The sequence below is a fragment of the Saccopteryx bilineata genome, chromosome X (genome assembly GCF_036850765.1).
Source record: "Saccopteryx bilineata isolate mSacBil1 chromosome X, mSacBil1_pri_phased_curated, whole genome shotgun sequence".
Classification (NCBI taxonomy): domain Eukaryota; kingdom Metazoa; phylum Chordata; class Mammalia; order Chiroptera; family Emballonuridae; genus Saccopteryx; species Saccopteryx bilineata.
This window is the reverse complement of record NC_089502.1, coordinates 103,442,745-103,465,191: the sequence shown is the minus strand read 5'-3', so window position 1 is coordinate 103,465,191 and position 22,447 is coordinate 103,442,745. Positions and strand designations below refer to the sequence as shown.

The 22,447-nt window shown below is 45.8% G+C and overlaps 1 pseudogene; it reads left to right on the top strand.

Moving 5' to 3' along the window:
* Positions 1-16,726: 16,726 nt before the first annotated feature.
* On the top strand, positions 16,727-17,005 carry LOC136317430 (large ribosomal subunit protein eL43-like; annotated as a pseudogene).
* The last annotated feature ends 5,442 nt before the right edge of the window (positions 17,006-22,447 follow it).

Genomic DNA, 22,447 nt, shown 5'->3' with positions numbered 1-22,447 from the left:
CGTGATCCTTTCTGACTGTTCTTTCACTAAGCATAATGGTTTGAAGCCAAAGTCACTTTTAGATGTACGTATTAATGGTACCTTTATATTGGGCAGACTGTTTTCCCCCTTCCGAGCCCCAGAGTGAATGTGTTGGCCTAGGTCAGGGATCATCACAGGAGTTAGTTTACATACTTTTGTGGGGGTTTGCATGCATGTTTTTCTGGCAGGAACACTAGCCAGCTCACATCAGATTCATAAAGGGACCCTTGTCTCTCCAAAGGCAAAAACCACTGTGGTCCTGAATACTCTGTTCAGTCTGCCCATGAGGATACAGGAGGAAATGGGAGCGTTGAAGCTGCTTCTGTGGGGCAGCCCCCTGGCTTCCCGTCGCTTCCCGCCTCACCTGGTTTTACAGGGGCTGCTACTCAAGAGCTTAAAGCAAAAGGACAGACCCTGGTGCCCACCTAGCCCGGGAGCCCAGCACTACCACTTTGCCTACTCGTCTGACAGCTTGGCTGGTTTTGCTCCACTTCCCATTCCTGCTTTCCATGTGATAGGAACCTAGTGATGACAGAAAATCCACCTCTTCTGGCAGCTTTGACAGGAGCATGGACTCAGCCCTGCCTTACTCCATCTTACTGTCCAGAGGCACCGGGCTGCACAAGTAAGGAAGGCAGGGATCCCTGGGCAATTCTGTCCTGGGCCCAGTTAGACCTCAGGCCCCAGTCCAGGGGAGAAAGCTCATCTTTCATATACCCACCTGTATGGAACTGATCCTGAAAAGGGGGTTGGAGGAGATGCTTTAAGAAGAGACAGGCATGGCCCTGGCCGGTTGGCTCAGCGGTAGAGCGTCGGCCTGGCGTGCGGGGGACCCGGGTTCGATTTCCGGCCAGGGCACATAGGAGAAGCACCCATTTGCTTCTCCACCCCCCCTCCTTCCTCTCTTGTCTCTTCCCCTCCCGCAGCCAAGGCTCCATTGGAGTAAAGATGGCCTGGGCGCTTGGGATGGCTCCTTGGCCTCTGCCTCATGCGCTAGAGTGGCTCTGGTCGCGGCAGAGCATCGCCCCCTGGTGGGCAGAGCATAGCCCCTGGTGGGCGTGCCGGGTGGATCCCGGTCGGGCGCATGCGGGAGTCTGTCTGACTGTCTCTCCCCGTTTCCAGCTTAAGAAAAATACAAAAAAAAAAGAAGAGACAGGCATGGGAGTGGGGACAGGAAGGGGCTCAGGCGCAGCTCTTCACTGCCACTCCCCACCGCGAGCAGGAAGAAGTGGCCGGGCGGGAGGAAGAGAGGGTGTCTCCGACACGTAGCAGTTCCCAGGCTGAAAGAGTGCTACATAGGCTCGTGCTGGGGTCCAGGGTACGGACCCAGCCCTCGGCAGTGTCTAGCCATTTCCATCTTGGCAACGCCCTTGCCCCAACCCGCACAGTGGAGATGCATTCCCATGAGCTCTGCAGGCGAGGCCCTGTCCCCATCCTGCAAGACCTAGGTCAAATGCTCTGATTGTAGATCTGGTCCTTTTCCCCAGAAACCCCTAGAAAGAGGAGTGACCGGCTGGAATGGAGGGGAGGGGCAGCGGGTAGTGGGAGGTGGGGAGGAAGTATCAGGAAGCAGAGGGTACCTTCACTTCCAAGTCATTGTCTACTATAGACACCACCTTGCTGCTGCATTCTTAGTTTGCCACACCCCCCAGCTTAGCTCCAGAGTCGCAGGTGACAAGGGGATGGGAAGAGACATCACTTGTAATGACTTTTCCCAACCACTTCTCAAGCCCAAGCAAGCCCTTCTTTCCCCCTCACGTGTGCCTCCACTGTGCCTTATGTGGCATCTGAAACACTCTAGGACTAATAGGTCTGTCTCTCCCACCCCCAAGCTCTGCGTACTGGGAGCTGCTGGAGGGAAGGCAAGGCCCAGGCCCCAGTCTTCTGTCTCCACTCCAGCCAGGGGCCTGCACAGTCCGGGCTCAGAAGGGGCAGTCAGGAGAGCAATTGGAACCCCACACTGTGCATGTGAACTCTGTTCCCTTTGTGTTGCATAAAGCTCATTGGCAAGGTTGCCACCCCATGGGAGTGGGGTCTAAGGTCTGAGGTCTGTAGTCACTGGGGTCCTGAAGGGGCAGACAATGACCATGCTTCCCAGAAGTCCTGAAATTGGTGTGATGGGAGAAAAGGTATTGAGAAGCAGAGAGACAAGGCCCCTGCTCCCGGGACACTCGCATTCCAGGGAAGGGAAGGGAGGATCCTCTGGCAAAGCCCTCCTGGGTGCCGTTCCATGTGATATATTTGACGAGGTTCCTGTCAGACACGCAGGAAACAGACCCCTCGAAGAACAGGCCTGGCCAAGGCGTATCAGCCAGGCAGAGCTGAGATTCCCACCAAGTGTCTGTGAACCTACAGCCTGTGCTGCGCAACAGAAGGGTCCAAAGTAATGAGCCTGCAGGGCTCACTCACAGCAGGGCTCAGTGGAGATGTCTGCGCGGCAGGTGGGAACTCAGTGGTGCTACAGCCACATTGGCCTTGGTAGGCAGAACAACTCCATATTGCTGCACTTGTGCATGACCTCCATGCCGGCCTATACTCATGTATTGCTGTGTAACAGAATACTCCAAAGAACTTAGTGGCACAAAACAAGTATCCCACAGTTGCTGCAGGTCACAAATCTGGGCACAGCTTAGCTGGACTTCCATCTCAGGATCTCTCAAAAGCTGTACTCAGGGGGTCAAGATCCACTTCCAAACTCACTGATATGGCTGTTGGCAAGATTCGTGTGGGTTGTTAGACTGAGGGCCTGTTTCTTTCTAGCTGTTGGTGGGAGGTCACCCTCAGTTTCCTTGTCATGTGGAACTTTCCATCAGGCAGCTCACAACATGGCTGCTTGCTTCATCAGACCAGTCAGACGAGGAGAGAGAGAGGTGGGGGAGGAGAGAGAAGGGAATTGTGCATAAGGCAAGGTGGAAGTCACAGTCTTTATAAGCCAACCTCTGAAGTTACATTCCATCACTTTTGCAATTTTCTACTCATTAGAAGTAAATCAGCAGGTCCAGAGCACACTTGAGGGGAGGGGATTACACATGAGTGTGACTACCAGGAGGTGCGGGTCATTGGGGGCCATCCTGGAGACTGATACTCTTCATTCTCCGGCCCCCAATGATTCACGTCCCTTCCACATGACATGCAAAATACATTTACCCCTTCCCAAGGTCTGTAAAAGTCTCATTCTATTTCAGCATTACCTCAAAGTCCTGAATCTCAGGGGTGAACAAAGCTCCTTGGGTGTATTCCTTGAGTATGGCTCCTTAAGTACTATTTTTCCCCACCTGTAGATCTCTGAAACTTAAAGAAACAAATTACCTGTCCCCAGCATTCCCCAACGTAGAAGGCACTGGATAGCTGCTACAGACATGACAGTTCAAAAGGGAGGAAAATGGGAGACAAAGGAGCCACTGGTCTATAGCAGCTCTGAAATCCAGCTGAGCAAATGGACATTCCTTGACTAGGTTTCAAGGCCTGAAAATAATTCTCCATAACTCTTGGCTCTGTTCTCTGGGCTCTTGGTTCCACCTTTTGAGCCTTCCTTTCTGTTTTCATGAAAGGTAGCACATGTTTGCAGCTGAGTTTCCCAGTCTGCTTCCTTCCGGGAGAAATGTTGGGGTCCCACGTACTGTCCCTGTAATCAGCTGCCACTAGGCAATTATTCCATAGAGGGACCTGGTACTTCTATGCTGTTGGCAGGTTGGACACTTAAGAATGACTACAGCCAGACTACCCTGGTGAAAGTCCGTATTGTGGAGCCATGCATCAGCCCCACGCTTGCCACCATGGCCATTTTTTTTTAGGAGTCCACTGAGGAAGGAAAAGTGTAACAGAGATACATGTAGATTGACATTCACAGAATGGGTCATCTTGTTCATCTGATTGAGACCCTCTTCCACAGTGGAGTCTCTCAGGTGTTCATTTCCATGGGATGTGAATATCCCCACATTCTGTGCCCATTCCAAGAGGGATAGCCATATGCCTCTTCCCCAGACCTCTTTATCAACAATATATCAATCCTATTCTTTCCAGGTCCTTAACCATCATCTAGCTAAATTATTAGGAACTACATGAATCAGTGCAGCTCTATACCTCTGACCATCTTTGTGACCAGCCAATCTTCCTACTGGGAGAATTTTCCTTCTCACTGTCCTTCAGGATCAACCCTAAGTGGGACTGTAATAATGTGGCCAACCACTTCCAGCTGGCGCCAGCATACTATGCAGAGTCACCTGAAACCAAGCTTAAATATTGGACCCCTCCCTGGCCGGTTGGCTCAGTGGTAGAGCGTCGGCCTGGCGTGCAGAAGTCCCGGGTTCGATTCCCGGCCAGGGCACACAGAAGAAGCGCCCATCAGCTTCTCCACCCCTCTCCCTCTCCTTCCTCTCTGTCTCTCTCTTCTCCTCCCGCAGCAGAGGCTCCATTGGAGCAAAGATGGCCCGGGCACTGGGGATGGCTCTATGGCCTCTGCCTCAGGCACTAGAGTGGCTCTGGTCTCGACAGAGCGACGCCCCAGAGGGGCAGAGCATTGCCCCCTGGTGGGCAGAGCGTCGCCCCCTGGTGGGCGTGCCGGGTGAATCCCGGTCGGGCGCATGCAGGAATCTGTCTGACTGTCTATTCCCGTTTCCAGCTTCAGAAAAATACAAAAAAAAAAAAAAAAAATTTGGACCCCTTAGTCATCTGGTCACAGAGAAAGCCCCAGGTGGCCTCAGGTGTGAGTGAGACAGGGTGCAGCTGGGGGGAATGTGATCCACCTGCTCTAACACTTCCTTGTGTCTTCTAGCCCTGCCTGTGTAAACCTATTCTATTTGGTGGTGGAGTGCGGCTGCACGGAGACAGCCTCTTTCTTGGCTTGATGGGACAGTTTAACACACAGCTCACATAGTGTCATATGCTCAGGCATTCATTCAACAAAATAGATCTGCTTTTCCATTTTTATTTTTCTCTGCTTCGGAGACTCCTATTATCACGATGTGGCCACTTCCAATTTTATCCTCCATTTCTTCAGTCTTTTAAAAATATTTTGTATTTCTTTACACTTTCTTGTTGATCATTCCGCTCACTAATTTGTTCTTCAGCTATAGCCCTCCTACCCTCTCTGCCATCTGTCTATACAGTGTGTGCTCCGATCATATGTCCAGGAGCTGGGAAAATCACCACAGGGTGGGATTTAGTATTTCCTGGGCCCAATATAAGAAAAACTTAGACCCACACTTAGGTGGACACAGTGACAGTCTAGGTCACCAGAGATTAACATTACCTCAGAACCAGTATCCAGTCTCTTTGAAAAGGTTTGGATATTTCCTTGTCCCCAGGGCACAGCTACGCTGGCTGCAGGTCCCTATGGGAAAAGCAAGGAGGAAGACTTGACCATACACCTTGTAAAAAGTATAGCAAGGTCCCTCTCCAGATTGACTCTCCCCTTCATTCGAGGGGCTCTAGTCCATGCCTTGGGAGAGAGGCCAGGACTCTACATTTCGAGGACTAAATCAGGACTCCATTTGCTAGACTAAAATTTTTTTGGTTATATAAATAAAATAGGACCTTATTAGACTGCTCATCTATTTTGAAACTAAGGAACCCATGTTAATCACTACAAATCAAATTATTCTGATTACTGCCGTGGCTCTGCTGTCCATTATAAGGGCCAGAGCCAACATGTCTTTGGAGGCAACCCTTTCATCTCTATTGAAATCAGGGGGCCTGTTATCATGATTGTTCACCGTGATCCTGACTTACATGAAAAAAACAATACTGCAATGCTTTTTTTTTTTTTTTTTTTCTGTATTTTTCTGGAGCCGGAAACGGGGAGAGACAGTCAGACAGACTCCCGCATGCGCCTGACTGGGATCCACTCAGCACGTCCACCAGGGGGCGACGCTCTGCCCACCAGGGGGCGATGCTCTGCCCCTCCGGGGCGTTGCTCTGTCGAGACCAGAGCCACTCTAGCGCCTGGGGCAGAGGCCGAGGAGCCATCCCCAGCGCCCGGGCCATCTTTGCTCCAATGGAGCCTCGGCTGCAGGAGGGGAAGAGAGAGACAGACAGGAAGGAGAGGGGGAGGGGTGGAGAAGCAGATGGGTGCTTCTCCTGTGTGCCCTGGCCGGGAATCGAACCCGGGACTTCTGCACGCCAGGCCGACGCTCTACCACTGAGCCAACCGGCCAGGGCCTCTTCTGAAACCAAAAAAAACAAAACAAAACCCCAAAAACAAAAAAAAACAAAACTCTGTGAATTAAAACAATAAAGTTTACTTCTTGCTGCTGTGATATTTCAAAAAAGGTGTTAACAGTTGGGCTTCCCTCTTCTAACTCAGGGCCTTAAGCACCTTCTGTCTAGATTAAGGTCTGCCATCTTCAAAACACCATCACCATTGTATTTTTGTCATCTCCATCCCAGACAACCAAAAAAGGAAAAGTCCATGTGGGAGGTTTCCATAAGCTTTGCCTGGATGTAGTGGGAATTACTTCTGCTCACATTCTATTAGCTAGAACTCAGACAGAGGGAACATCCAACTACCAGGAACACTGGGAAATGTAGTCTAAATTTGTTCTGAGGAGGAAAAGAAAACAGCCTTCGTGACCACCTAGCCAGTCTCTGCCACACTGCATAATATATTCTCAAAGCCCTTGTGAAAGGAGTGTCCACATAGTTAGGGAGTGAGATATATGGGTTGCACATGATGAATTGATTCCAACATTCTCATTAACCTAAACATTTGGAAGGCTATATCACTTACCATATACGGGACGACCAACACCACTAACATTTGGATTCCTCTCTCTACAATACACATCTAGCATTTTAACATAGGATACTGTTGAGCCCAGGTTTCAATCAATAGAATAAATCTTATAAATGCTCCTAGTGCCTTCAACTAACACAGTACATCAAAATTGCTGATAACAGCACCCATATTGAAAAGTTTGGCTGAACCCAAACCAGATAAAGACATTATAGACAAATATGCCTTATGAATATAGATGCAAAAATACTTAACAAAATTCCAGCAAACCAAACCTAAGAGCATATTAAAAGGATTATACACTATGAACAAATGGGATTTATCCCCAGAATGCAAGATTTGTTCAACATTAGAAAAATCGATCAAGATTATACATTACTTTAATTGAACAAAGGTTACACACTACTTTTAATAGAACAAAGGAAACAACTTCAGTTGATGCAGAAAAGACATTTCCACAGAAAACATATAAAGCTAATAAATTCAGCAAAGTTGCAGGGTACAAGAGAAACATAAAAATTAGATGTGCTTTCATATACTAGCAATGAAATAGAAAATTAAAATTTTTAAAAATCAATTCTATTTACAATAGCATCTAAAAGAAATACCTAACAATAAATTTAGCCAAGAAAGTGAAAGACCTGTTCAAAAATTTAAAACTATAATACATTGCTGTAAGAAATTTAAGGAGACCTGGCCTGACCTGTGGTGGCACACAGTGGATAAAGCGTCAATCTGGAAACGCTGAGGTCGCCGGTTCGAAACCCTGGGCTCGCCTGGTCAAGGCACATATGGGAGTTGATGCTTCCTGCTCCTCCCCCCTTCTCTCTCTCTCTCTCTCTCTCTCTCTCCCCTCTCTATAATGAATAAATAAAATCTTATATAAAAAAAATAAAATAAAACCAACAAAGAACCGATATAATATTTAAAAAAAAAAAAAAAAGAAATTTAAGGAGACCTAAATAAATGGAAAGACACTCTATGTTTACGTATTGGTAGATTTTATATTGTTAACATGTCAGTACCAGCCAAAGCAATCTACAGATTAACACAAAATTCCAACAGCCTTTTTGACAAAGTGTGGAAATGCCAATTGTTAAATTAATATGAATTGCAAGGGGCCCTGAATAACCAAAACAATCTCGAAAAAGCAGAACAAAGTCAAATGGCCAAGTGTTTTTTGACAAGAGTTGCCAAGACCATTTAACGGGGAAAGGATACTCTCCAACAGATGGTGCAGGAACAACTATATCACTACATGCAAAAGAAGAAAGTTGGACCCCTACCTCACACTATATACTATTAACTCAAAATAGATCATCAGCGTAAAAACAAGAACTAAACTCATGAAACTCTTAGACGAAAACAGGGGTAAATCTTTATGACCTTGAATTTAACAACAGATACTTAAGTATGACACCAAAAGCATGAGCCACAGCAACAGCAACAAAATAGATAAACTGGACTTCATCAAAACTAAAATCTTTGTATATCAAAGAACATTATTAATAAAGTAAAAAGACAACTTACAGAATGGAAGAAAATTGCAAAGTATATATCTGATAAAGGTTTAAAATCCAGAATATATATAGAACTCATACAACTCAATGACAAAAAGACAAATAACCCAATTAACAATGGGAAAAAGATTTGAAAAGACAGTTCTCCAAAGAAAATATACAAATGACCAACAAGTAAATAAAAATTGCTCAACATCATTAATTATTAGGAAAATAAAGATCAAAACCACAATGAAGTACCACTTCATATCCGCTAGATGGCAGTAACAGCAAGAACAACACTGGAAAGGATGTAGAGAAATTGAAACCTTTGTACATTGATGGTAGGAATGTAAAATGGTGCAGTCACTGTGGAAAACATTTTGACAGCTTACCAGAAACTTAAGCAGAGAACTACCATATGATCTAGCAACTCTACTCCTACATACATACCCAAGAGAACTAAAAACAGAAATTCAAAGAGATACTTGTAGACCAATGTTCATTGCAGCATTATTTACAATACCAAAAGGTGGAAATAACCGAAGTGTCCATCAACAGGTGAACAAAATGTGGTATATACGTATACTGAAATATTATTCAGCCATGAAAAGGAATAAAGTTCAGACACATATTACAACGTGGATAAAACTTGAAAATATTTTCAGTGAAATAATCCAAACACAAAAGGACAAATAATGTATGACTCTACTTTTATGAAATATCTAGAATAGGCAAATTCATAGATATAGAAAGTAGGCTAGAGGTTACCAGGAGCTGGGGGGAGGAGAAATAGGTAACTATTACTTCATGGGTACAGAGCTTCTGTTTGGGATGATGAAAAAAATTTGGAACCAGATAATGCTGATTCACAACAGTATGAATGTCGTTAATACCACTTAATTATACACCCAATAATGGTTAAAATAGCAAATTTTATGTTACATATATGTGACCACAATTAAAACAGTTTGCTCAAATCTAAAGAGAGAGAGAGAGACCCTGACCAGGTGGTGGCGCAGTGGATAGAGCATCGGACTGGGATGTTAAGGACCCAGGTTCGAGACCCCGAGGTCGCCAGCTTGACTGCGGGCTCATCTGGTTTGGGCAAGGCTCACCAGCTTGAGCCCAAGGTCGCTGGCTTGAGCAAGGGGTTACTCGGTCTGCTGTAGCCCCCGGTCAAGGCACATATGAGAAAGCAATCAATGAACAGCTGAGGTGTTGCAACGAAGAATTGATGCTTCTGAACTCTCTCCCCTCCTTTCTGTCTGTCCCTATCCGTCCCTCTCTCTGTCCCTCTCTGTCTCTGTCACAAAACATAAAAATAAAAAAGAATAAAGAGAGAGAGAGGAAGGGAGAAAGAACCATCCATCTGTTGTTCCACCTAGTTGTATATTCATCAGTTGCTTTATGTATGTACCCTGACTGGGGATCAAACCCTCAGCCTTGGTGTATCAGGCCCATGCTCTAAGCAACTGAGCTACTCAGTAGGGCAGTAAGACTGAGCTACTCAGTAGGGCCATAAAGTTACATTTTATTTCTCTCTATAATATCATCTGTAGAAGCCATTACTACACTTATTACTGAGGTTTCTACCAATATAAATTGTTACATCTCATCAGTTTTGTGTATCTGTAGGCTTTCTCTTCACAGGCCCAACTCTACTTGCCCTGGGACATGCAGGCATCTGAATGAATCCAGTAAAGGGCATGCAGGAATCAGAAGGTGCTATAGTGGGTCTTGAGAATGAATAGCCACATCAGAGGGTTTCCCAAGTCATTCCGATCCCGCTCCATTAGACTGGGGAAGAAGGGCTTGCCTCTGCCGCCAGGAGGGGCTCTGTGGGTCCGGGCTTCAAGGAACTCCGATCTACCCAAATCAATCCTGCTGTTCTTGTTCCAGTTCCCGAAGGCCCACTCTTCCTCCAGTTGGTGGCGCTGTGATTTCACGGAAGAGACCTGGAGACCCTGTGAATGCAACCTGCAGGGTTGGCCTTCCTGTCTGGTTTCAGGGCGCCTCAGCCCTGAAACTAGATGAATAAACAGATTTCTTGATTGTTGTTTTTTGTTTTTTAACACAGATTTTACTTTTTTTAGAGCAACTTTAGGGTCAGCAGAGTATGAGAGGCCCTGTTGTTTCACATCCTTATCAATTCTTGGTACTAGTTAATTTTGAACTAATGCCAATCTGAGGAGTGTGAAATATTTCATGTAGCGTAAATTGGTGTTTCCCTGATAACTAAAGAAGTTGAGCCTTTATTTATTTATTTATTTATTTATTTTGTATTTTTCTGAAGTTGGAAACGAGGAGGCAGTCAGACAGACTCCCACATGCGCCCGACCAGGATCCACCCGGTATGCCCACCAGGGGGCGATGTTCTGCCATCTGGGGGTTGCTCTGTTGCAACCAGAGGCATTCTAGTGCCTGAGGCAGAGGCCACAGAGCCATCCCCAGCGCCTGGGCCATCTTTGCTCCAATGGAGCCTTGGCTGCAGGAGGGGAAGAGAGAGACAGAAAGGAAGGAGTGGGGGAGGGGTGGAGAAGCAGATGGGCGCTTCTCCTGTGTGCCCTGGCTGGAAATCGAACCCAGGACTCCTGCACGCCAGGCCGACGTTCTTTCCATTGAGAAAACTGGCCAGTGATATTCACATCTTCTTTAATCTCTCTTTTAAAAATTACAGTTTTCTTTATAAAGGACTTACATTACATGTCCTTGGATAGATCTATTTCTAGGACTTCTAAGTGATTGATTTTCATATCATTTAAATGACAATTCAAAAAATTTTAATTTTCTAACTGTATCTGCTTGTATACAGAAATAGTGATCTTTGTAAACTGATTTAGTACCCACTAAACATGGTACATTTTGCCTGACCTGGCGGTGGCGTAGTGAATAAAGTGTCGGACTGGGAAACGGAAGGACCCAGGTGCGAGACCTCAAGGTTGCCAGTTTGAGCGCGGGTTCATCTGGTTTGAGCAAAGCTCACCAGCTTGGACCCAAGGTCGCTGGCTTGAGCAAGGGTCACTCGGTCTGCTGAAGGCCCACGGTCAAGGCACATATGAGAAAGCAATCAATGAACAGCTGAGGTGTTGCAACGAAGAATTGATGCTTCTCAACTCTCTCCCCTCCTTTCTGTCTGTCCCTATCCGTCCCTCTCTCTGTCCCTCTCTGTCTCTGTCACAAAACATAAAAATAAAAAAGAATAAAGAGAGAGAGAGGAAGGGAGAAAGAACCATCCATCTGTTGATCCACCTAGTTGTATATTCATCAGTTGCTTTATGTATGTGCCCTGACTGGGGATCAAACCCTCAGCCTTGGTGTATCAGGCCCATGCTCTAAGCAACTGAGCTACTCAGTAGGGCAGTAAGACTGAGCTACTCAGTAGGGCCATAAAGTTACATTTTATTTCTCTCTATAATATCATCTGTAGAAGCCATTACTACACTTATTACTGAGGTTTCTACCAATATAAATTGTTACATCTCATCAGTTTTGTGTATCTGTAGGCTTTCTCTTCACAGGCCCAACTCTACTTGCCCTGGGACATGCAGACATCTGAATGAATCCAGTAAAGGGCAAGCAGGAATCAGAAGGTGCTATAGTGGGTCTTGAGAATGAATAGCCACATCAGAGGGTTTCCCAAGTCATTCCGATCCCGCTCCATTAGACTGGGGAAGAAGGGCTTGCCTCTGCCTCCAGGAGGGGCTCTGTGGGTCTGGGCTTCAAGGAACTCCGATCTACCCAAATCAATCCTGCTGTTCCTGTTCCGGTTCCCGAGGCCCACTCTTCCTCCAGTTGGTGGCGCTGTGATTTCACGCGAGAGACCTGGAGACCCTGTGAATGCAACCTGCAGGGTTGGCCTTCCTGTCTGGTTTCAGGGCGCCTCAGCCCTGAAACTAGATGAATAAACAGATTTCTTGATTGTTGTTTTTTGTTTTTTAACACAGATTTTACTTTTTTTAGAGCAACTTTAGGGTCAGCAGAGTATGAGAGGCCCTGTTGTTTCACATCCTTATCAATTCTTGGTACTAGTTAATTTTGAACTAATGCCAATCTGAGGAGTGTGAAATATTTCATGTAGCGTAAATTGGTGTTTCCCTGATAACTAAAGAAGTTGAGCCTTTATTTATTTATTTATTTATTTATTTAGTATTTTTCTGAAGTTGGAAACGAGGAGGCAGTCAGACAGACTCCCACATGCGCCCGACCAGGATCCACCCGGTATGCCCACCAGGGGGCGATGTTCTGCCATCTGGGGGTTGCTCTGTTGCAACCAGAGGCATTCTAGTGCCTGAGGCAGAGGCCACAGAGCCATCCCCAGCGCCTGGGCCATCTTTGCTCCAATGGAGCCTTGGCTGCAGGAGGGGAAGAGAGAGACAGAGAGGAAGGAGTGGGGGAGGGGTGGAGAAGCAGATGGGCGCTTCTCCTGTGTGCCCTGGCTGGAAATCGAACCCAGGACTCCTGCACGCCAGGCCGACGTTCTTTCCATTGAGAAAACTGGCCAGTGATATTCACATCTTCTTTAATCTCTCTTTTAAAAATTACAGTTTTCTTTATAAAGGACTTACATTACATGTCCTTGGATAGATCTATTTCTAGGACTTCTAAGTGATTGATTTTCATATCATTTAAATGACAATTCAAAAAATTTTAATTTTCTAACTGTATCTGCTTGTATACAGAAATAGTGATCTTTGTAAACTGATTTAGTACCCACTAAACATGGTACATTTTGCCTGACCTGGCGGTGGCGTAGTGAATAAAGTGTCGGACTGGGAAACGGAAGGACCCAGGTGCGAGACCTCAAGGTTGCCAGTTTGAGCGCGGGTTCATCTGGTTTGAGCAAAGCTCACCAGCTTGGACCCAAGGTCGCTGGCTTGAGCAAGGGTCACTCGGTCTGCTGAAGGCCCACGGTCAAGGCACATATGAGAAAGCAATCAATGAACAGCTGAGGTGTTGCAACGAAGAATTGATGCTTCTCAACTCTCTCCCCTCCTTTCTGTCTGTCCCTATCCGTCCCTCTCTCTGTCCCTCTCTGTCTCTGTCACAAAACATAAAAATAAAAAAGAATAAAGAGAGAGAGAGGAAGGGAGAAAGAACCATCCATCTGTTGATCCACCTAGTTGTATATTCATCAGTTGCTTTATGTATGTGCCCTGACTGGGGATCAAACCCTCAGCCTTGGTGTATCAGGCCCATGCTCTAAGCAACTGAGCTACTCAGTAGGGCACTAAGACTGAGCTACTCAGTAGGGCCATAAAGTTACATTTTATTTCTCTCTATAATATCATCTGTAGAAGCCATTACTACACTTATTACTGAGGTTTCTACCAATATAAATTGTTACATCTCATCAGTTTTGTGTATCTGTAGGCTTTCTCTTCACAGGCCCAACTCTACTTGCCCTGGGACATGCAGACATCTGAATGAATCCAGTAAAGGGCAAGCAGGAATCAGAAGGTGCTATAGTGGGTCTTGAGAATGAATAGCCACATCAGAGGGTTTCCCAAGTCATTCCGATCCCGCTCCATTAGACTGGGGAAGAAGGGCTTGCCTCTGCCTCCAGGAGGGGCTCTGTGGGTCTGGGCTTCAAGGAACTCCGATCTACCCAAATCAATCCTGCTGTTCCTGTTCCGGTTCCCGAGGCCCACTCTTCCTCCAGTTGGTGGCGCTGTGATTTCACGCGAGAGACCTGGAGACCCTGTGAATGCAACCTGCAGGGTTGGCCTTCCTGTCTGGTTTCAGGGCGCCTCAGCCCTGAAACTAGATGAATAAACAGATTTCTTGATTGTTGTTTTTTGTTTTTTAACACAGATTTTACTTTTTTTAGAGCAACTTTAGGGTCAGCAGAGTATGAGAGGCCCTGTTGTTTCACATCCTTATCAATTCTTGGTACTAGTTAATTTTGAACTAATGCCAATCTGAGGAGTGTGAAATATTTCATGTAGCGTAAATTGGTGTTTCCCTGATAACTAAAGAAGTTGAGCCTTTATTTATTTATTTATTTATTTAGTATTTTTCTGAAGTTGGAAACGAGGAGGCAGTCAGACAGACTCCCGCATGCGCCCGACCGGGATCCACCCGGTATGCCCACCAGGGGGCGATGTTCTGCCATCTGGGGCGTTGCTCTGTTGCAACCAGAGGCATTCTAGTGCCTGAGGCAGAGGCCACAGAACCATCCCCAGCACCTGGGCTATCTTTGCTCCAATAGAGCCTCGCTGCGGGAAGGGAAGAGAGAGACAGAGAGGAAGGAGAGGGGGAGGGGTGGAGAAGCAGATGGGCGCTTCTCCTGTGTGCCCTGGCCGGGAATCGACCCGGGACTTCTGCACACCAGGCCAACGCTCTACCACTGAGTCAACCGGCCAGGGCAAGGCTTTATATTTTACAGAGCCAGGCTCATTGGGGTTGGGTGAGAGAGCCCAGGACTTGGGAGCTCTGTGGGCCGTGGTGACCTCCGGAAAGATGGCAGCTTCAGGTCAGTTGTTGCAAGACACCCAGTCCTTTGAGGTGAACAGACACTCCTCCACTTTATGCTCTAGCTCCACCTTCCTCCCCTTAGACACCTGGAAAAAGGTCTCTTCTTTCTCTCCTGGGAAGGAAGGTAGTTGGAGAAGGGGAAGGAGACCTGGACTCAGAAAAGATACCCTAGAGTGCCTACGATTAGATCTGGAGGTTGTGGGGTGCTGGGGTGGGAGAATGGAAATGGTTCAAATAAGAACAGAAGTAGAGCCTGACCAGGAGGTGGCGCAGTGGATAGAGCGTCGGACTGGGATGCCGAGGACCCAGGTTTGAGACTCCGAGGTCGCCAGCTTGAGCGCAGGCTCATCTGGTTTGAGCAAAAGTTCACCAGCTTGAACCCAAGGTCGCTGGCTCGAGGAAGGGGTTACTCGGTCTGCTGAAGGCCCACGGTCAAGGCACATATGAGAAAGCAATCAATGAACAACTAAGGTGTCGCAATGAAAAACTGATGATTGATGCTTCTCATCTCTCTCTGTTCCTGTCTGTCTGTTCCTATCTATCCCTCTCTCTGTCCCTGTAAAAAAAAAAAAAAAAAAAAAAAAAAAAAGAACAGGAGTAGAGAAAGGCAGCCATGATAATGCAGGAGTCTCTGTGTGAGAGAAACGTGGTGGGAGGTCCAAGAGCTAACCTTTAAACAGAAAGGCCTATTCTGGAAGGGTCTGGGAGCTAAAGCTGGTGAGGGAGGGGCTAGACTCTGGAGGAGCCCCAGGGCCACGGCCATCACTTGACAGAAGCCACTGTAGGACAGAAGCACCTCTCCTTCTCCTCGCTTCCCCACTGCTTCCTCTCAGTGCTCTCCTGGCGCTCAGGCTCCATGCTTTTCTGAAGTTTTATCCAGAGAAAAAGCTAAGTGAAATAGAGTTTTTAAAAAATGATTACAAAGATGTTCAATGAACTTAGTGAGAACTTTAACAGCATGAAAAAGAATATATGGCCTGACCTGTGGTGGCGCAGTGGATAAAGCGTCGACCTGGAACACTGAGGTCACCGGTTCAAAACCCTGGGCTTGCCTGGTCAAGGCACATATGGGAGTTGATGCTTCCTGCTCCTCCCTCCTTCTCTCTCTCTCTCTTCTCTAAAATGAATAAATAAATAAATAAATAAAATTTAAAAAAAGAAAAAGTACATAGAAACCATAAAAAATGAACCAATCAGAAATAAAAAATACAATAGCTGAAATGAATACTACAATACAAGGAATAAACAGTAGGTTAGACAAACCAGAGGACTGGTTAGTCATTTGGAAGACAAGGCAGCACAAAATGCCCAGAGCAGCAAAAAGAATCCAAAAAATATATAGTTTAAGGGACCTCTGGGACATCAAGTGTACCAGCATTTCCATCATGAGGATGATGAAAGGAGAAGAGAGAGAGCAATTGAAAACCTATTTGAAAAAATTACAGAAAACTTTCCAAGAAGCACAAAGAGTCCCAAACAAGATGAACCCAAAGAGGCCCATAGGTTAAACACAAAGAGGGAATCTTAAAAGCAGCAAGAGAAAAGCAGTTATGCGTGATCCGTGGTGGCAGAGTGGACAAAGGGTCGAGCTGAAACGCTGAGGTTTCTGGTTCAATACTTTGGGCTTTCCCAGTCACGGCACGCATGAGAAGCAACTACCATGAGTTGATGCTTCCCACTCCTCCCCCCTTGTCTGTCTCTGTTTCTACTGTCTGTAAAATCAATAAATAAAATCTTTAAGAAGAAAAGAAAAGCAGTTCATTACCTACATGGGAGCTCCCATAAGGCTGTCAGCTGATTTCTCAACAATAACTTTATAGGCCAGAAGGGATTGGCACAAAATATTCAAAGTGGTGAAAAGCAAAGCTATCATTTGAATTGAATGACAGAAAATGAGCTTCCCAGACAAGAAAAAGCTCAAGAAGTTCAGCACTCTTAAACTAGTACTATAAGAAATGTAAAGGGCTCTTTGGGTTCCAACCTGGTTCGCAGCAGCATGGCTAAATGCAGCAAGGAGGTTGGGACTGTTGGCAAAAATGGAACTCATTATGGTACTTCCCTTAAGAAAATGGTGAAGAAAATTTAAATCAGCTGTCACACTGAATAAACTCGCTCCTTCTGTGGTAAAACAAGATGAAGAGATGAGCTATGGGAATTTGGCCTTGTGGTTCCTGCATGAAAACAGGAGCTATTGGTGCCTAAACGTATACATACCACTTCTTCAGTCGCAGCCAAGTCTGCCAGCAGAAGACTAAAGGAATTGAAAGACCAGTAGGAGCTTTACTATTTGAAACACTGCTAGCCTTTAATAAATGAGTTAACTTACTTAACATCAACAAAAAATGTTAAAGTGCCTCCTTTGCCCTGGCTGGTTGGCTCAGCAGTAGAGCATCAGCCTGGCGTGTGGAAGTCCTGGGTTCGATTCCCGGTCAGGGCACACAGAAGTGACTATCTGCTTCTTCACCCCTCCCCCTTCCCTTCTCTCTCCTCTTTCTCTCCACCCCCTGTCCTGCAGCCATGACTCATTTGAGCAAGTTGGCCCCTGGAGCTGAGAAAGGCACCATAGCCTCGGCCTCAGGTACTAAAATAGCTAGGTTGCCAAGCAACGGAGAAACGGCCCCAGATGGCAGAGCATCATCGGTAAGGGGTATGTCAAATGGATCCTGGTCAGGGCACATGCGGGAGACTGTCTCTCTGCCTTCCCACCTCTCACTTAATAATAAAAAAAGAGAAGTATCTCTTTTAAGAAGAAAATGATAGGCCCTGGCTGGTTGGCTCAGCGGTAGAGCGTCAGCCTAGCATGCGGGGGACCCAGGTTCGATTCCCAGCCAGGGCACATAGGAGACGCGCCCATTTGCTTCTCCACCCCCCCCCTTCCTCTATGTCTCTCTCTTCCCCTCCCGCAGCCAAGGCTCCATTGGAGCAAAGATGGCCCAGGCACTGGGGATGGCTCCTTGGCCTCTGCCCCAGGCGCTGGAGTGGCTCTGGTCGTGGCAGAGCGACGCCCCGGAGGGGCAGAGCATCGCCCTCTGGTGGGCAGAGCGTAGCCCCTGGTGGGCGTGCCGGGTGGATCCCGGTCAGGCGCATGCGGGAGTCTGTCTGACTGTCTCTCCCCTTTCCAGCTTTAGAAAAATACAAAAAAAAAAAAATTTTTTTTAAAAGAAGAAAATGATAAAAATATGAATAATAAAATGCCAATAAATACAGGGTGGGGAAAAAGTAGGTTCACAGTTGTTCTTATGGAAAATAAAACAATAATTAATAAAGAATAACATGAGAATAAACTGTTTTGCATACTCACAACTGTAGACCTACTTTTGCCTCACCTTGTATATGTCAATCGAAAATTACTTTAAATGCAAATAGATTAAATGCTCCAATCAAACGACATATGGACAAAAAAAGATCCATATGTATGCTGTGCACAAGAAACTCACTTCAGACAGAAAGACACACACAGACTGAAAGTAAAGGGATGAAAAAGATATTTCATGAAAATGAAAACCAAAAAAACAATAATAAAAATTTTTAAAAAGCTGGGATAGTGATACTTATACCAGACAAAATAGACTTTAAAACAGAGGTGATAACAAGAGACAAAGAGGGACCCAGCAATTACACTTCTGCATATTTATCTGAAGAAACCCAAAACACTAATTTCAAAAGACATATGCATCCATATGGTCATTGCAGCATTATTTACAGTAGCCAAAATATGGAAGCAAAATACATACCCATTCATTGTACATATATCTTCCTTGATCTCTTTTTTCAATGTCTTATAATTTTCCAAGTACAAATCTTTTACCTCCTTGGTTAAATTTATTCCTAGTTACTTTATTTTGTTGTTGTTGTTGCAATACTGAAGGGGATTGTTTCCTTAATTTTTCTTTCAACCATTTATTATTGGTGTATAAAAATGCCACTGATTACCGATTATTGATTTTATATCCTGCCACCTGGCTGGATGCATTTATCAGGTCTAGTAGTTTTTTAACTGAGACTTTAGGGTTTTATATGTACTTTATTTCATTCTTAAAATCTTTTTTTTAAGCATTAGACAGTGAGAGAGAGAGAGAGAGAATGAGAGGGTGAGGGAACAGACAGGGACAAACAGACAGGAAGGGAGAGAGATGAGAAGTATCAACTCATACTGGGCTCAAGCCAGCAACCTTGGGCTCAAGCCAGTGACCATGGGTTCATGTCTGTGATCCCACGCTCAAACCAGCAACCCCGTGCTCAAGCTAGTGAGCCTGTACGCAAATCGTATGAGCCTGCACTCAAGCCAGTGACCTCAGGGTTTTGAACCTGGGTCCTCTGTGTCCCAGGCCTATGCTCTATCCACTGCGCCACTGCCTGGTCAGGCCAAAGCAAGGTTTTGAATAGTCCAGTGAGTAATAAGGAAACAAAGGGTAGTCAAAGAACTCCCTCCATTAAAACCGCAGTTAGTTTTGTAGGTGAGTTGTAGCAAATTTTCAAGTTTCTGATCTTGTACATACTGTAGTAACAAATGAGAAAAACCTATCCATTTAATTTTTTGAGCCTAGTGTAACCTGGGTTGCAAAGCCACATAAGAAGAAGTCATGAAAAATAATCCTAAGGCCATTTCATTTATGAAAAAGAAATTCCAAATAAAATGTTAGCTAACAGACATTAACACTGTATTCAAAAATGCAGATGATGACCAGGAATATAAGAATGTTATAGTTCAATGTCAAAACTTACCATATAAATGATCTAGGATAAGTCACAAGATTAGCTCAAACAATGCAGGAAAAGCACCTATTTTGTGAAATGGCTATTACCGTGGGATATTCCCTTGATATATTCCCTTTATGTTGAGGTTATTGCACTATCTTGATTTTTTTTAAATTTTATTTATTGATTTTTAGAGAGAGAGGAATGAAAGAGAAAGAGAGAGAGAGAGAGAGAAGAGGGAGGAGCAGGAAGCATCCACTCCCATATGTGCCTTGACCAGGCAAGCCTAAGGTTTTGAACCAGCAACCTCAGTGTTCCAGGTCAACGCTTTATCCCACTGCGCCACCACAGGTCAGGCTATCTTGATTTTTAAGAGCTATTATGGGTCTGACCTGTGGTGGCGCAGTGGATAAAGCATCGACCTGGAACACTGAGGTTGCTGGTTCAAAACCCTTGGCTTGCCTGGTCAAGGCATATATGGGAGTTGATGCTTCCTGCTCCTCCTCCCCCTTCTCTCTCTCTTTCTCTCCTCTAAAAATAAAAGAATAAAATCTAAAAAAAAGGAAGAAGTTCTTTAAAAGAACTATTGAATAGGTGGGTGCCATTACTACTGAATCCCATGTCGGGATAGTAAAAGGTACATTGGGTCTGATGAGTTGAGACTCACTGCTCTCAGGTGACCTGAAGCACTGTCGAGTTTCTTAAGAGACGGTGGGGCCCATAAAGGGAAAGTCCAGATAATCTGTTGCTGATGGTGGGAGAAGACAGAGTTTGGAGGAATTGGGGGTGGCTTGAACAGAGAAACAACATGTCAGATCAACTTCAAAGAAGCCTGATGATGGTGGGTTCAGAATTCTGGGATGAAGAAGTGACATATGCATTAATATTAATGTGGTATGGTTCCTGAACGTGGTGGCAGAACTGTCTGCTTTTAGAAATGAATTAGCCTGACTTTCTTACCAGGAGAATGGGACCATTATATAGATTCTTGAGTGTACATTAAGATACCCTGTTTGAGCCCTGGCCGGTTGGCTCAGCGGTAGAGCGTCGGCCTGGTGTGCGGGGGACCCGGGTTCGATTCCCAGCCAGGGCACATAGGATAAGCGCCCATTTGCTTCTCCACCTCCACCCCCTCCTTCCTCTCTGTCTCTCTCTTCCCCTCCCGCAGCCAAGGCTCCATTGGAGCAAAGATGGCCCGGGCGCTGGGGATGGCTCCTTGGCCTCTGCCCCAGGCGCTAGAATGGCTCTGGTCACAGCAGAGCGACCCCCTGGAGGGGCAGAGCATCACCCCCTGGTGGGCAGAGCATCACCCCCTGGTGGGCAGAGCATCGCCCCTGGTGGGCGTGCCGGGTGGATCCCAGTCGGGCGCATGCGGGAGTCTGTCTGACTGTCTCTCCCCGTTTCCAGCTTCAGAAAAAAATAAAAAATAAAAAAAATTAAAAAAAAAAGATACCCTGTTTGAGGAGGACATTTAAGACAGATTCTCTTCTGTCTTCCACCAATTTTGAAAATGGACACTGGGACAGGAAAGTGGCAACGTGTGCTATAAAATTTTGATTTTAACGGGAATGTCAGAAGCAGCTGGCCTCCCTTGTTAAGGGAGCTCCCCTGTGCACAAGCTGACTGGGACTTCTGCAAAGGCCCAACTCAGAACGTTGGCTATTGTGGGTCAGACCAGGTGGTTACAGATGGCCTGGTGAAGTCCAGTTATACTCCAGCTGGCCTACAGCATATTAATATGTTTAATTTGCAAGGAATATTTCTACCTGATATGTTAGTAGACACACAAGGGTTAGGCAAGAAGGCACATATCTCACGGAGGCATCCCATGGTAATAGAGAGCCATTTACAAAATAAGAGAAATTTGGCTTGATCGTGATTTACAAGATCTGATGAGGCAAACCCAGCATGGGGAGACAGGGACGGTTGGATGGTCTTTGTGTTGAAGAGGAAATGTCCACTTGCCCATCACTAAAGACAGGAACGCCTATGATTGGGGGACAAAAGGAGGCATAGTGTGGCTGGGGTGATCTGAGTAGACTCAGTGTAACCCCTCTGATTCTTTTCCAGGCCAAGGATGGCCGAGATCTATCCAAGCACTCACTTTTCCAACAGCTAGATTTTTGTTTCTTGTTTTTAAACTATAGGGGCAGTTTCCAGCCTGACCAGGTGGTGGCACAGTGAATAGAGCATCGGCCTGGGAAGCTGAGGACCCAGGTTTGAAACTCCGAGGTGGCTGACTTGAGCACGGGCTCACCAGCTTGAGCGCAGGGTTGCCGGCTTGAGTATGGGGATCACAAACATGACCCCATGGTCACTGGCTTGTGCCCAAAGATCTCTGTCTTTAAGCCCAAGGTTGCTGGCTTGAGCAAGGGGTCACTGGTTTGGCTGGAGGCCTCCAGTCAAGGCATATGAGAAAGCAGCTAAGGTGCCACAATTATGAGTTGATGCTTCTCATCTGTCTCCCTTCCTGTCTGTCCCTCTCTCTTTCTCTCTCTTGCTAACCCTCCCCCCAAAAAACAATAAAAAATGAACAAACAAACAAAAAAACATAGGACCGTATTTCATCTGAGGTATGAGGATTTGGACTTTTTCTCTTGTAGGAATGCCAGTTAAGTGTCCTTCTTTCTCCACTGTTTTTTTTTAAATTAAATTTATTGGGGTGACATTGGTTAATAAGATTATTATAAGTTCCGAGTGTACAATTCTATAATACATCATCTGTATATTGCATTGTGTGCTCATCACTCAAAGTTTAGTCTCCTTCCATCAAGACATATTTGACCTCCTTTACCTTCTTCAACCTCCCAAGACCCCCTTCCCTATGGTAACCTCTCCACTGGCTTTTGAGTTTTATTGTGAAATGAGCTATAAGCCAAGGGCTGCATTTGTAATCCTTCAGGAATGTTGGGCAGATGAAACTTTGGAGAAAAGACCACTGTGTGGGGCCTTCAGAATCATCCACCTTGGAAAACCTTCTGTAGCAACCACTTACTTCATTATCATAATCTCAGGAGTA